This window comes from Eumetopias jubatus, unplaced genomic scaffold (genome assembly GCF_037043125.1).
Source record: "Eumetopias jubatus isolate StellerSeaLion01/CBP00866 unplaced genomic scaffold, mEumJub1_p1.0 scaffold_5, whole genome shotgun sequence".
Taxonomy (NCBI): domain Eukaryota; kingdom Metazoa; phylum Chordata; class Mammalia; order Carnivora; family Otariidae; genus Eumetopias; species Eumetopias jubatus.
Window position 1 is genome coordinate 60446114 of NW_028274811.1, and position 14012 is coordinate 60460125.

Consider the following 14012-nt stretch of genomic DNA (forward strand, 5'->3'; position numbering starts at 1 on the left):
CATAAGGCCATAGCCACAGATTAAAGCAAACAGATATAAGTAACATGCCTGATGGAGAATTTAAAGCAATGATCATAAGAATACTCACTGTGCTTGAGAAAAGAAGACTTCAGTGAGACCCTTACCACAGAGATAAAAGAGTTAAAAAAGAATCAGAGATAAAGAGTGCAATAAATGAGATTAGAAAGACGATGCAATGAATAGCAGGCTGGAAGAAGCAGAAGAATGAATTAATGACTTAGAAGACAAAGTAGTGGAAAGCAATGAAGCTGAACAAAAGAGAGAAAGAATTATGCAACAGGAGAATAGACTTAGAGAACTCTGTGACTCCATCAAATGTAATATCATTTATATCATAAGAGTCCCTGTAGAAGGAGAGTGAGAAAAGAGGGAAGAAAATTTACTTGAAGAAATAATAGCCGAAAACTTCCCTAATCTGGGGAAGGAAACAGACATCCAGATCCAGGAGGCACAGAGAACTTCCATCAAAATCAGTGAAAGCAGGCCAACACCAAGACATATGGTAATTAAACTTGCAAAATATACTGATAAAAACATCTTAAAAGCAGCAAGACAAAAGAAGTCATTAACTTACAAGGGGAAACCCATGAGGCTAGCTGGAGATTTTTCAACAGAAACTTGACAGGCCAGAAGAGAGGGGCATGATAAAGTCAAAGTGCTGAATGGGAAAAATCTACAGCCAAGAATATTCTATCCAGCAAAGCTATCATTCAGAATAGAAGGAGAGATAAAGAGTTCCCAGACAAACAAAAACTGAAGGGGTTCATGGCCAAAAAAACAGCCCTGCAAGACATATTAAAGGGGACTCTTTGAGTGGAAAGAAGAGACCAAAAATGACAGGATAAAGGCAAACAACACAAAAGCAATAAAAATGAATATTTCTGTAAAAATCAGTAAAGGAACTCACACACACAAAAAGGATATCAAAATAAAATAACTACCTAAAATGTGGGGAGGAGAGTAGAAAAGAATGAGTTCAAACTTGAATGACCATCAACTTCTGCTATTTGCCAAAGAGGTTATATACAAACCTAATATATCAAAAATCACTAATAGACATGCAAAGAATAAAGAGAAATCCAAATATATCACTAAAGAAAATCAGAAACACATGAAAGAGAGAAAGGCAAAAAAGGATAAGAGAAAATCTCCACAAACAACCACAAAACAAGTAACAAAAGTCGATAAATACATATCTATCAATAATTACTTTGAATGTAAATGGACTCAATGCTCCAATCAAAATAGATAGGGTGACAGAGTAAATAAAAAAAGACTAATCTATATGCTGCCTACAAGAGACTCATTTTAGATCTAAAGACACCTGCAGATTGAAAGTGAGGGGTTGGAGAAACATTTATCATGCAAATGGATGGCAAAAGAAAGCCAGAATGACAATACTTATATTAGACAAACTAGACTTTATTTTTTTCGAAAATTTTATTCACCTATTAGAGAGAGAGAGAGAGCACAAACAGGGGGAGCAGCAGAGGCAGAGGGAGAAGCAGACTCCCCGCTGAGCAGGGAGCCTGATGTGGGGCTCGATCCCAGGACCCTGAAATCATGAACTGAGCCTAAGGCAGATGCTCGAACGACTGAGCCACCCAGGCACCCCTAGACTTTATTTTTTAAAGGATTTATTTATTTGAGAGCAAGAGCCAGGGGGTAGAGGAGCAGAGGGAGAGGGAAAAAGAGAATTCTTGAGCAGAGTCCCCACTGAGCAATGAGTCCAACACAGGGCTCGATCCCAGGACGCTGAGATCATGACCTGAAAAATCAAGAGTCAGCCACCCAATTGACTGAGCCACCCAGGTGCCACAGACAAATTAGACTTTAAAACAAAGACTGTAACAGGAGATAAAGAAGGCACTATATAATGATAAGGTGGACAATCCAACAAGAAGGTAAACAATTATAAATATTTATGCACCCAAAATATATAAAACAATAACATAAAGCAGCTAACTGATAATACAATAATAGTAGGCAACTTTAACACCATACTTACATCAATGGACAGATCATCTAAACAGAAAATAACCAAGAAAATGATGGCTTTGAATGACACACTGGACCAGATGGATTTAACAGATATATTCAGAACATTCCATTCTAAAACAGCAGAATACACATTCTTTCAAGTACACATGGAATGTTCTCTGGAATAGATCACATATTAGACCACAAAACAGACCTCAACAAATACAAAATGACTGAAGTCATACCATGCACTTTTTTGACCACAACATAATGAAATTAGAAGTCGACCACAAGAAAAAATCTTTCAGATCTTTTCAAGACCACAAATACATAGAGGTTAAACAACATGCTACTAAATGATGAATGGGTCAATCAGAAAATCAAAGAAGAAATTTAAAAAATACATGGAGGGGTGCCTGGGTGGCTCAGTGGGTTAAACATCTAACTCTTGATTTCAGCTTAAGTTTTGATCTCAGGGTCATGAATTTGAGCCCTCTGTTGGGCTCCACGCTGGGCATGGAGCCTACATTAAAAAAAAAAATACATGGAAACAAATAAAAATGAAAACACAATAGTCAAAACATTTGGGATGCTGCAAAAGTGATCCCAAGAGGGAAGTATATACCAATACACGCCTACCATAAGAAGCAAGAAACATCTCAAAAAACAACCTAACCTTAACCCTAAAGGAGCTAGAAAAATAACAACAAAGGAAGCCTAAAGCCAGCAGAAGGAAATAATAAATATTAGAGCAGAAATAAATGATACAGAAACTAAGAAAAACAATAAAACATAAATGAAGCCAGCAGCTGGTTCTTTGAAAAAATTAATAAAATTGATAAATCTCTACCAGACTTATCAAAAAGAAGGGACCCAAACTAATAAAATGACAAATGAGAGAGGATAATAACAACCAACACCACAGAAATACAAACAATTATAAGGGAATATTATGAAAAATTATATGCCAACAAATTGGACAACCTAAAAGAAATGGATAAATTCCTAGAAATGTATAAATTACCAAAACAGAAACAGCAAGAAATAGAAAACTTGAACAGACCAATGACCAACAATGAAATTGAATCAGTAATTTAAAAAATTCCCAGTAAACAGGGGTGCCTGGGTGGCTCAGTCAGTTAAGCGGCTGCCTTTGGCTCAGGTCATGATCCCAGGGTCCTGGGATTGAGCCCCACATCAGGCTCCCTGCTCAGCGGGGAGCCTGCTTCTCCCTCTCCCTCTGCCTGTCACTCTGCCTACTTGTGCTCTCTCTCTCTCTAATAAATAAATAAAATCTTTTTTAAAAATTCCCAATAAACAAAAGTCCGAGACCAGACCACTTCACAGGTGAATTCTACCAAACATTTAAAGAAGAGTTAATACCTATTCTTCTCAAGCTATTCCAAAAAAAATGAAAAAGGAAGGAAAACTTCCAAATTCATTCTAGGAAGCCAGCATTACCCTGATATCAAAACCCAATAAAGATACCACTAAAAAAAGAGAACTACAGGTCAGTATCCCTGATGAACATAGATGCAAAAATTCTCAATAAAATACTAGCAAGCCAAATCCAACAGCACATTAAAAGAATCATTCACCACAATGAAGTGGGATTTATTCCTGGGTTGCAAGAGTGGTTCAATATTCACAAATCAATCAGTATGCTACATCACATTAATAAAAGAAAGGATATGAACCATATCTTTTCAATAGATGCAGGAAAAGCATTTGACAAGGTTCAACATCCATTCATGATAAAAACCCTCAAGAATGTAGGTTTATAGGGAACATACCTCACCATATAAAGGCCATCTACGAGAAACCCACGTGATGTGATGAACTCTACATCTGAAACTAATGATGTACTATATGTTGGCTAATTGAATTTAAATTAAAAAAAAAAAACAAAAAAACAAAACCCACAGTTAATATTATCCTCAATGGGGAAAAACTGAGAGCTTTTCCCTCTCTGGTCAGGAACAAGATAGGGATGTCCACTCTCACCACTTTTATTCCACATGGTACTGGAAGTCCTAGCCACAGCCATCAGACAACAAAAAAGAAATAAAAGGTATCCAAATTGGCAAGAAATAAGTAAACATTCACTATTTGCAGATGACATGATATTATATACAGAAAACCCTAAAGACTCCACAAAAAAACTGCTAGAACTGATAGATGAATTCAGTAAAGTCACAGGATACAAAATCAATGTACAGAAATCTGTTGCATTTTTATACACCAATAATGAAGCAGCAGAGACAGAAATTAAGAAAACAATCCCATTTTCAATTGCACTAAAAACAATAAGATACCTAGGAATAAATCTAACCAAAGATGTGAAAGACTTGTACTCTGAAAACTATAACACACTTTTGGAAAAAACTGAAGATGACACAAAGAAATAGAAACACATCCCATGCTCGTGGATTGGAAGAACAGACTTTTTTTTTTTTTTAAGATTTTATTTATTCATGAGAGACAGAGAAAGAGAAAGAGAGGCAGTGGGAGAAGCAGCCTCCCCAAGGAGCAGGGAACCCGATGCGGAACTCGATCCCAGGACCCTGGGATCGTGACTTGAGCCAAAGGCAGATGCTTAACTATCTGAGCCACCCAGGTACCCAAGGACAGACATTGTTAAAATGTCCATACTTCCCAAAGAAATCTACACATTTAATGTAATCCTTATCAAAATACCAGCAGCATTTTTCACAGAGCTAGAAAAAACAATTCTAAAATTTGTGTGTAATCATAAAAGACCCCGAATAGCCAAAGCAACCTTGAAAAAGAAAAACCCGGAGGCATCACAATTCCAAACTTCAAGTTATATTACAAAGCTGTAGTAATCAAAACAATATGGTACTGACACAAAAATAGACACATAGATCAGTAGAACAGAATCGAAAACCCAGAAATAATCCCACAATGATATGATCAATTAGTCTTTGTCAAAGCAGGAAAGAATATCCAATGCGGAAAAGAATTTGTCTTCAATAAATGGTGTTGGGAAAACTGGACAACAAGAAGCAAAAGAATGGAACTGGACCACTTCCTTACACCACACACAAAAATAAATTCATAATGGATGAAAGACCTAAATGTGAGACAGGAAACCATCAAAATCCTAGAGAACACAGGCAGCAACCTCTTTGACCTTGGCTGAGCAACTTCCTACTGGACACGTTGCCAGACTCAAGGGAAACAAAAGCAAAAATGAACTATTTGGACTTCATCAAGATAAAAACTTTCTGCACAACAAAGGAAACAATCAGCAAAACTAAAAGGCAGCCTACGGAATGGGAGAAGATATTTGCAAATGACACATCTGATAAAGGGTTAGTATCCAAAGTCTATAAAAAACTTCTCAAACTCAACACCCAAAAAACAAATAATCCAGTTAAGAAATGGACAGAAGACATGAATAGACATTTTTCTAAATAAGACATCCAGATGGCTAATAGGCACATGAAAAGTTGCTCAACATCACTCATCATTAGGGAAATCGAAATCAAAACCATGATGACTTACCACCTCACACCTGTCAGAATGGCTAAAATTCACAACATAGGAAACAACAGATGTTGGGGAGGATGCAGAGAAAGGGGAACCCTCTTAAACTGTTGGTGGGAATGCAAACTGGTGCATCCACCCTGGAAAACAGTATGGAGGTTCCTCAAAATGTTAAAAATAGAATACCTTATGACCCAGCAATTGCACTACTAGGTATTTATCCAAAGGAGACAAACATAGTGATTCGAAGGGGCACCCCAATGTTTATAGCAACAATGTCCACAATAGCCAAACTATGGAAAGAGCTGAGATGTCCATCAATGGACGAATGGATAAAGAAGATATGGTATACATATACAATGAAATATTACTCAGCCATCAAAAAGAATGAAATGTCGCCATTTGCAATGATGTGGATGGAGCTAGAGTGTGTTATGCTATGCGAAATAAGTCAGTCAGAGAAAGACAAATACCATATGATTTCACTCATATGTGGAATTTAAGAAACAAATAGATGCCTGAGTGGCTCAGTCCGTTGAGTGTCTGCCTTTGGGTCAGGTCATGACCCCAGGGTCCTGGGATTGAGTCCCACATTGGGCTCTCTGCTCTGTGGGGAGTCTCCTTCTCCCTCTGCCCCTGCTCTCACTCATTATCTCAATCACTCTCTCTCTCAAATAAAATCGTAAAAATGAAAAGAAACAAACAGATGAACATAGCAGAGAAAAAAGAGAGAGGAAGGCAAACCATAAGAGACTTTTAACTATAGAGAAAAAACTGAGGGATGCTGGAGGGAGGTGGGGAGGGACTGGGCTAAGTGGGTGATGGGTATTAAAGAGGGCACTTTTGATGAGCACTGGGTTTTATATGTAAGTGATGAATCATAAATTCTACTCCTGAAACTAATATTACACTCTATGTTAACTAACTAGAATTTAAATAAAAAGTTCATGATTTTTTTTCCCAAGAATACTTTGGTTTTGTTGATTTTCTCTATTGATTTCCTGTTTTTGATTTTATTGATTTCTGCTCTAATTTTTATTTCTTTTTTTCAGCTTATTTTGGATATAATTTGCTCTTCTTTTTTAATTTCCTAAGGTGGAAACTTGGTTATTGATTTACATTTTTCTTGTTTTTAATATATACATTCAGGGCCAAAAATTTCTCTCTAAGCACTGCTTTTGCGGCATCCCACAAAATTTGATAAATTGTTTTCATTTTCATTTAGCTCAAAATATTTTAAAATTTCCCTTGAAATTTCTTCTTTGACCCATAAACAAGTGTGTTGCTTACAGTCTAATAATGCTGGGATTTTCCAGTTATCTTTCTGTTATTGATTTCTAGTTTAATTCCACCATGGTCTGAGAGTAGACATGGTATCATTTCCATCCTTTAAATTTGTTAAAGTGTATTTTATGGCCCCAAATGTAATTTATTTTGGTAGATGTTCCATGTGAGCTTGAGAAGGATATGTGTTCTGCTGTTGCTGGATGAAGCAGTCCAAATATGTCAATTATATCCAGTTGATTGGTGGTGTTACTGATTTCAATATGTCCTTACCGATTCTCTGCCTGCTCATCTATCCTTTTCTGCAACAGGAATGTTGAAGTCTTCAGTTACGATAGTGGATTCATCTGTTTCTCTCTACAGTTCTATCAATTTTTGCCTCGTGTAGTTTGATGCTTTGGTATTAGATGCACACGTGTTAAAGATTATTAAGTGTTCTTAAAGAACTTACCCCTGTATCATTATGTGATACCCTTCTTTATCCCTGATAATTTGCTTGCTTTGAAGTCTTCTCTTTCTGAAATTAATATAGCTACTCCTGCTTTCTTTTGAAATTTTGAAGTGTTAGTATAGTCCATCCATTTGTTTTAATTTATATGTGTTGTTGTATTCAATGTTTCTTATAAACAACATATAGTTGGGTCTTTTTTTTTTTTTTTAAGATTTTCTTTATTTGACAGAGAGAGACACAGGGAGAGAGGGAACACAAGCAGGGGGAGTGGGCGAGGGAGAAGCAGGCTTCCCACGGAGCAGGGAGCCCGATGCGGGGCTTGATTCCAGGACCCTGGGATCATGACCCGAGCCGAAGGCAGACGCTTAACTGACTGAGCCACCCAGGCGCCCCCGGGTCTTGTTTTTTAATACACTCTGACAGTCTCTGTCTTTTAATTGGTGTATTTGGACCACTGACATTCAAAGTGATTACTGATATAGTTGGATTGATATCTACCATATTCCGTACTGCTCTCCATTTGTTGTCCATGTTCTCTATTACTGTTTTTGTCTTCCACTCTTTCTCCCTTTTGTGGTTTTAATTGAGCATTTTATGCGATTCAGTTTTCTCTCCTTAGCATATCAGTTATACTTTTTTTTTTTTTTTACTTTTTTAAGTGGCTCTTCTACAGTTTGCAATATACATTACAGCTAACAGTTCAATTTTAAATAAAACTTCACTGCTTTGTGGGTAGTATAAACACCTTATAGTGGCAAAATATTCCTAATTTCTCCCTCCCATCCCTTGTATTATTGCTGTCATTCATTTCACTTATATACGCATGTTCATAAGACATGTACATAAGCATACATAATTGAATATGTTGTTTCTTTTAATAAACTGTTATCTGTTAGATCATTTAAGAATAAGAAAGTAAAAGTTTTGTTTTACCTTCACATATTCCTCCTTCAGTGCTCTTCCTTTCTTTATGTAGATCTAAGTTTCTGACTTACCTCATTTCTCTCTAAAAAACATTTCTTGCAAGGCAGGTTTACTGGCAACAGATTCTGTCAGTTTTTGTTTTTCTGAGAAAGTATTTCTCCTTCATTTTTTTTTTAAAGATTTTATTTGACAGAAAGAGACACAGCGAGAGAGGGAACACAAGCAGGGGGAGTGTGAGAGGGAGAAGCAGGCTTTCCGCTGAGCAGGGAGCCCAATGCGGGGCTCAATCCTAGGACCCGGACACCATGACCTGAGCCAAAGGCAGACGCTTAACGACTGAGCCACCCAGGCGCCCCTCTCCTTCCTTTTTGAAGGATAATTTTGCAAGGTACAAAATTCTAGGTTAGTGGGGAGTGGGTTTCTCTCAATATTTTAAATTGGTTGATTGACTGATTGATTGATTGAGAGAGAGAGAGAGAGAGAGAAGGCTCCAATGGGTGGAGCAGGGAGGCAAAGGGAGAGAATTTCAAGTGGACTGTGCCCTGAGCATGGAGCCTGCTGCAGGGCTTGATCTCATGACCCCGAGATCAGGACCTGAGCTGAAATCAAGAGTCGTGTGCTTAACCAACTGAGCCACCCAGGTGCCCCTCTCTTAATATTTTAAATACTTGGCTCCACTCTCTTCTTGCCTTCATGAAGTCCTCTAAAAGTAAGATGGGGTTTTCCCCCCTCTAGCTTCTTGGATGATTTTTTTCTTTATATTTGACTTTCTGCAGTTTGAAAATGATATTCCTAGGTATAGTTTTTTTTGCCTTGTTTTTGTTTGGTTTTGGTTTATTGTATTTGTGCTGCTTGGTGTTTTCTGAGCTTCCACAATCTATGGTTTGGTGTCTGATGTTAATTTGGAAAAATTCTCAATTATTATTGTTTCAAAGGTTTTTTCTGTTCTTTTCTCTCTTTCTTCTCCCTGTGGTATTCCCATTATGCATATGTTATGCTTTCTTCTAGGATATTCTATTCTGTTTTGTTCAGTTTTGGTTCTCTTCACTTTTCAGTTTTGGAGTTTTCCAAAACTATTGAGATATCCCTAAGTTCAGAAATTCTTTCCTCAGGCTTGTCCATTTACTATTCTAATAAGTCCATCAGAAGCATTCATTTCTCTTATACTGTTTTTGATCTCTAGCATAACTCTATGGTTCTTTCTTAGGATTTCTCTCTCTCTCTCTCTGTTTACATTGCCCATCTGTTCATGCATGCTCTCTATTCATTGCAGACCTTAGGATAGTAATTGTAGGTATTTTAAATTCCTGATCTGATAGTCCCAACCTCTCTGCTGTGTCTGCTTCTGAAAGTTGTTTTGTCTCTTCGAATTACACTTTTTGCTTTTTAGTATGCCTTGTAATTTTTTCTTGATAACTGGGCATGGTGTACTATGTGGCAGCACTCTAAATAGGCTTTCCTAATGTGGAAAGGTGTGGGGGCGGGAAGCACTGAAGCATTGTATGGTCCTAGGATTAGGTCTCAGTCTTTTAGTGGGTCTGCCTCTGGACTGGGAACTTCACATGTGTTTCTTTGGGTTTTTTCTCCTTAGATGGGACAGGATGGGACAGGATGGTTAGAGTGGGCTGGAGTTGGATATTTCCCTTCCCCCAGGTCAGTTAGTCTCTGATTATATCCCAGCAGCTTAGGCACTGGTTGATTAGTTTCTCCTAAGGGCAGATCTTAGGAAAAGAACAGAGGACTCTGGTGTTTTTCCAAATAGTTCCTTTTCCCCTCCCCCTGCTAGATGCACAAGGAGATTTTTCTCTAATATTTACTGTGAGAATCTGGTCAAGCACCTAGAGGTAAATCTCACAAAATTGTGGAGACCCCCCATGACTGGGTCTCCCTGGAGTTTTTAGCTCTCATAGTTGTCCACACTGAGCTTCCAGCAATTTGTCAATAATAGTTTAAGTTTTCCTATCCTAGGACCAGTTTCCTAGTGGTTTCTATTTATGAGATTCTGCTGGAGTAAGATATAACTCCCTGTTTTTGCTATCTCTCTGATCTCGGGGGCAGCAGTTTGCCATGTGCCTCTCTTTCCTTCCAGATCCTAGAAGAGTTACTGATTTTTCCGTCTGCTCACATTTTTACTTGTTGTTAGGACAGAGCCGTGACTTCCAATCTTCTAACATGCAGAAATGAAAATTGGAAGTCCTTGAATTTTTTTTAACCATGAATACAGACTTATTTCATAATCAGAAACAATAGCTAATTTCATTTTGGGGTTTTTAAAAATGAAAACTTTTAGAGATTTTAGACAGATAAGAGACTGTTCTCCGTAATGTTAAAGATTCTGATATTTTAAAAAGCTGTCATTTCAATCCCATTTAACACGGTGCATGCACATGCACGCATGTGCACACACACACACACACACACACACACACACAAACCAGAAAGAGAACAAAAAGGATCAGTTAATGATACAGAATAGCAAAAGCCTAAATAAGAATAGTTTGTATTTCCTTAACCATGTAGATAAGAATTTTACCACATCTTCATAAAAACAGGTAATTGAACTTAACCTCAAAATCACACTGTACTTTTAAAGATTTTATTTATTTATTTATCAGATAGAGCGAGAGAGCACAATAGGGGGAGTGACAGGCAGAGGGAGAAGCAGGCTCCCCGCTAAGCAGGGAGCCCAACATGGGACTCGATCCCAGGATCCTGGAATCATGACCTGAGCTGAAGGCAGACCCTTAACTGACTGAGTCACCCAAGTTCCCCACACTGTACTTTTAAAACCAAATAATAAAAACACAAATAATCCAATTTAAAAATGGAATATGATTTGAATAGACATTTCTCTAAGAATATATACATACGGCCAAGAAGCTCATGAGAAGATGCTCAACATCATTAGTTTTTAGGAAATTGCATATCAGAAGCCAATTAAATACTACTTCTCATCCATTGGGATGGCTATAATGAAAAAGACAGACAATAGCAAGTGTAGACAAGAATGTGGAGAAAATAGAACCCCCAAACATTGATGGTGGGAATGTGAAATAGTGCAGCTACTTTGGGAAACAGTTTGACAGTTCCTTTAAAAGTGCAACATAGAGGGGCACTTAGTTGGCTCAGTTGATTAAGCATCTGCCTTCAGCTCAGGTCATGATCTTCGGGTCCTGGGATGGAGCCTGGCTCAGCAGGGAGTCTATTTCTCCCTCTCTCTGTCCCCTCCCCCCACTTGTGCACATGCACTCTCTCTCTCTCAAATAAATAAAATCTTAAAAAAAAAAGTGCAACATAGAGGTCCATTTGGCCTAGCAATATATAAATACCTAGCAAATTTGCTAGGTATTTACCCAAGAGAACTGAAATACGTATGTCCATATAAAAACTTTGACACAAATGTTTATAGCAGCATTATTCATCACAGCCAAACATAGAAACAGCCCAAATATCCATCAACTGATGAATTGATAAAATATGGTATATCCATGCAATGGGATATTATTCATTAATAAAGGGAAGTGCCAGTGCTCACTGAATGGATGAAAATGGATGAAATCTTGAAAATACTATGCCAAGTGAAAGAAGGCAGACACAAAAAACCATACGTTATATCATTTCATTGATAGGAAATATCCAGAATAGAAAAATCTATAGAGACAAAAAGAGGATTAGTAGTTTGGGGGCAGGAGTCAGAAGTGACTACCAAGGAGGGGTAAAGATTTCTTTCTGGAGAGCTGTAAATATTCTAGAATGAGACAGTGATGATAGTTGTCCAACCTTGTAAATATACTAAAACTTGCTGAATTTTATATTTAAAAAAATTTTTAAAGTTTTGTAGGGTAAAAAAAAAAAGGTCTTTTTATTGCATAAACACCTTATATCCCCTCTCCAAAATCCAGAAAAAATATAGAAGCAAAGAAGTTAGTTACCAATTATCTTGCCACTCAGAGAAAGACACTGTTAATATTCTTATTTTACAACCTTCCACATTTTTTCTGAATTTTTTTAATGAAAATAAAACCATTTAAATGTCAACTATTTCTCTTGAGGTCCCTGCTCAGCTGTCATCTTAACCTTCCCTCTGAGAATCCTAGGAATTCCTTTTGCCCTCATGATTCTATTGCCTGCTTCCTCAGTCTCCTGTCTTCCTGCTTACTGTGGTCCCTTGTTCAGAAGATGTGACGGGATGGCCTGGACAGCAGTCACAGCCTCCCACTGCTGCACTCTGGGCTGGTGGTACTCGGCCTGTGACACAGAATTTTCTTCCTGGGATCTCACTTTGCCATCATCCTGGAGACTTGCTATTTCTCTCCTGTGTTGGAGCTCTGATTTCCTTTATCTTTATATCTTCCTTTAGTCTTCCGCTTTCTGAGTTTAATCCTTTCCTTTTGGTATAGCATGTCCTGCAGTAGATTCTGGAAAAAAAGATGCATGGAAGGTAAATGTTTTGAGACATTGACGGTATAAAAATGTCATTAGTCTGCACCCACATTGGATGATAGTGTGGACAGATTGAAAATTCCAGGTTCAGAGTTTTAAAGGTGTTGCTTATTACCTTCTGGCTTCTAGTGCTGGCACACGGCAGGCCCTTCCAATCTGGAAAATCTTGTGCTTTGGTCTGGGAAATTTTCTTGAATTACTTCATTGGCAATTTCCTCTTTCCATTTTCTCTGTTTTCGCTTTTTGGAATTTCTGTTATTTGAATTTTTGTTACTTGTCTTTTAGACAAATCCTCTTAATTTTCTCTTTCCTTTGTATTCTTGCTTTACTGTCTAAGACCAGAGCTCAACTGTATCTGCCATCCCTTCTTCACTTTGCTATTACAGTCTTAATTCCAGGAGGCCTTTTGTTCACTGAATATTTCTTTGTCTATAAGTGAAGAAAAAGCACATAACGCTCCATTCTTTTTCAGGGACACAGTATCTTAGCTCTCCAGCATAGTACTTGTGAGGGTTTCTTTTTTCATAAGTAGTCTTCCTCTTTCCTCCACGTTGCTCTTTCTTTGTTCATCTCTCTCCCAAAGTACAGACTTTTCTCAAATGTCTGGTATTCTTTGACTGTTCATGATTAAGGGTTGGAGGCTAAAAGCTGTTTGAAAGCTCTGAATATGTAGGTTGGGCTTGACAGCACTAAGCTCTATTATAAGGTGATGTGAGGAGGCCATTTATTGGGAAAGACCCTCCCCCCCTCCTTTGGACTGGGCAGATAAAGCAGAGTTTTCTTCCTATCTTCTTTCAAGAGTCCACAGGACTGAGGGTCATCATTGTGGGACTGAGGGAGGGAAGAGCTGGAAGTGTCTACATTCAGCATTCAGAAACTATACAGTCACTCAATCCCTCTGTTTTAGGTGTTCACTGTGCCTGTCAACCCATTAATAGCCCCAGTTCCAGAAGAAGCTAGTACTGCTTGTTCCTGAGACTTTAGGTTTGGTTCTTAGCTCTCTCTCTCTCTCTCTCTAAGATTCTATTTATTTATTTGAGAGAGAGAGAGTATGAGAGGGGGAAGGGTCAGAGGGAGAAGCAGACTCCCTGTCAAGCAGGGAGCTCAATGTGGGACTCGATCTCAGGACTCCAGGATCATGACCTGAGTTGAAGGCAGTCGCTTAACCAACTGAGCCACCCAGCCACCCAGTTCTTAGCTCTCTTTAGCACCAGTTTAAGATTATTCTTTCCTAGGTCTAGGAAGGAAGGGTTATTATAGCAGAAGAGGTGAAAACAAGAATCAAATCTTAGTTTTGACATTTCTAAAGTCTAAATGCCAAGGGATCTAGTTTATGTCATCATGAAGGAAAAACTAAAACTTGGAAATAAGACAAAAATGATGCCTGTGTGACCTTTCT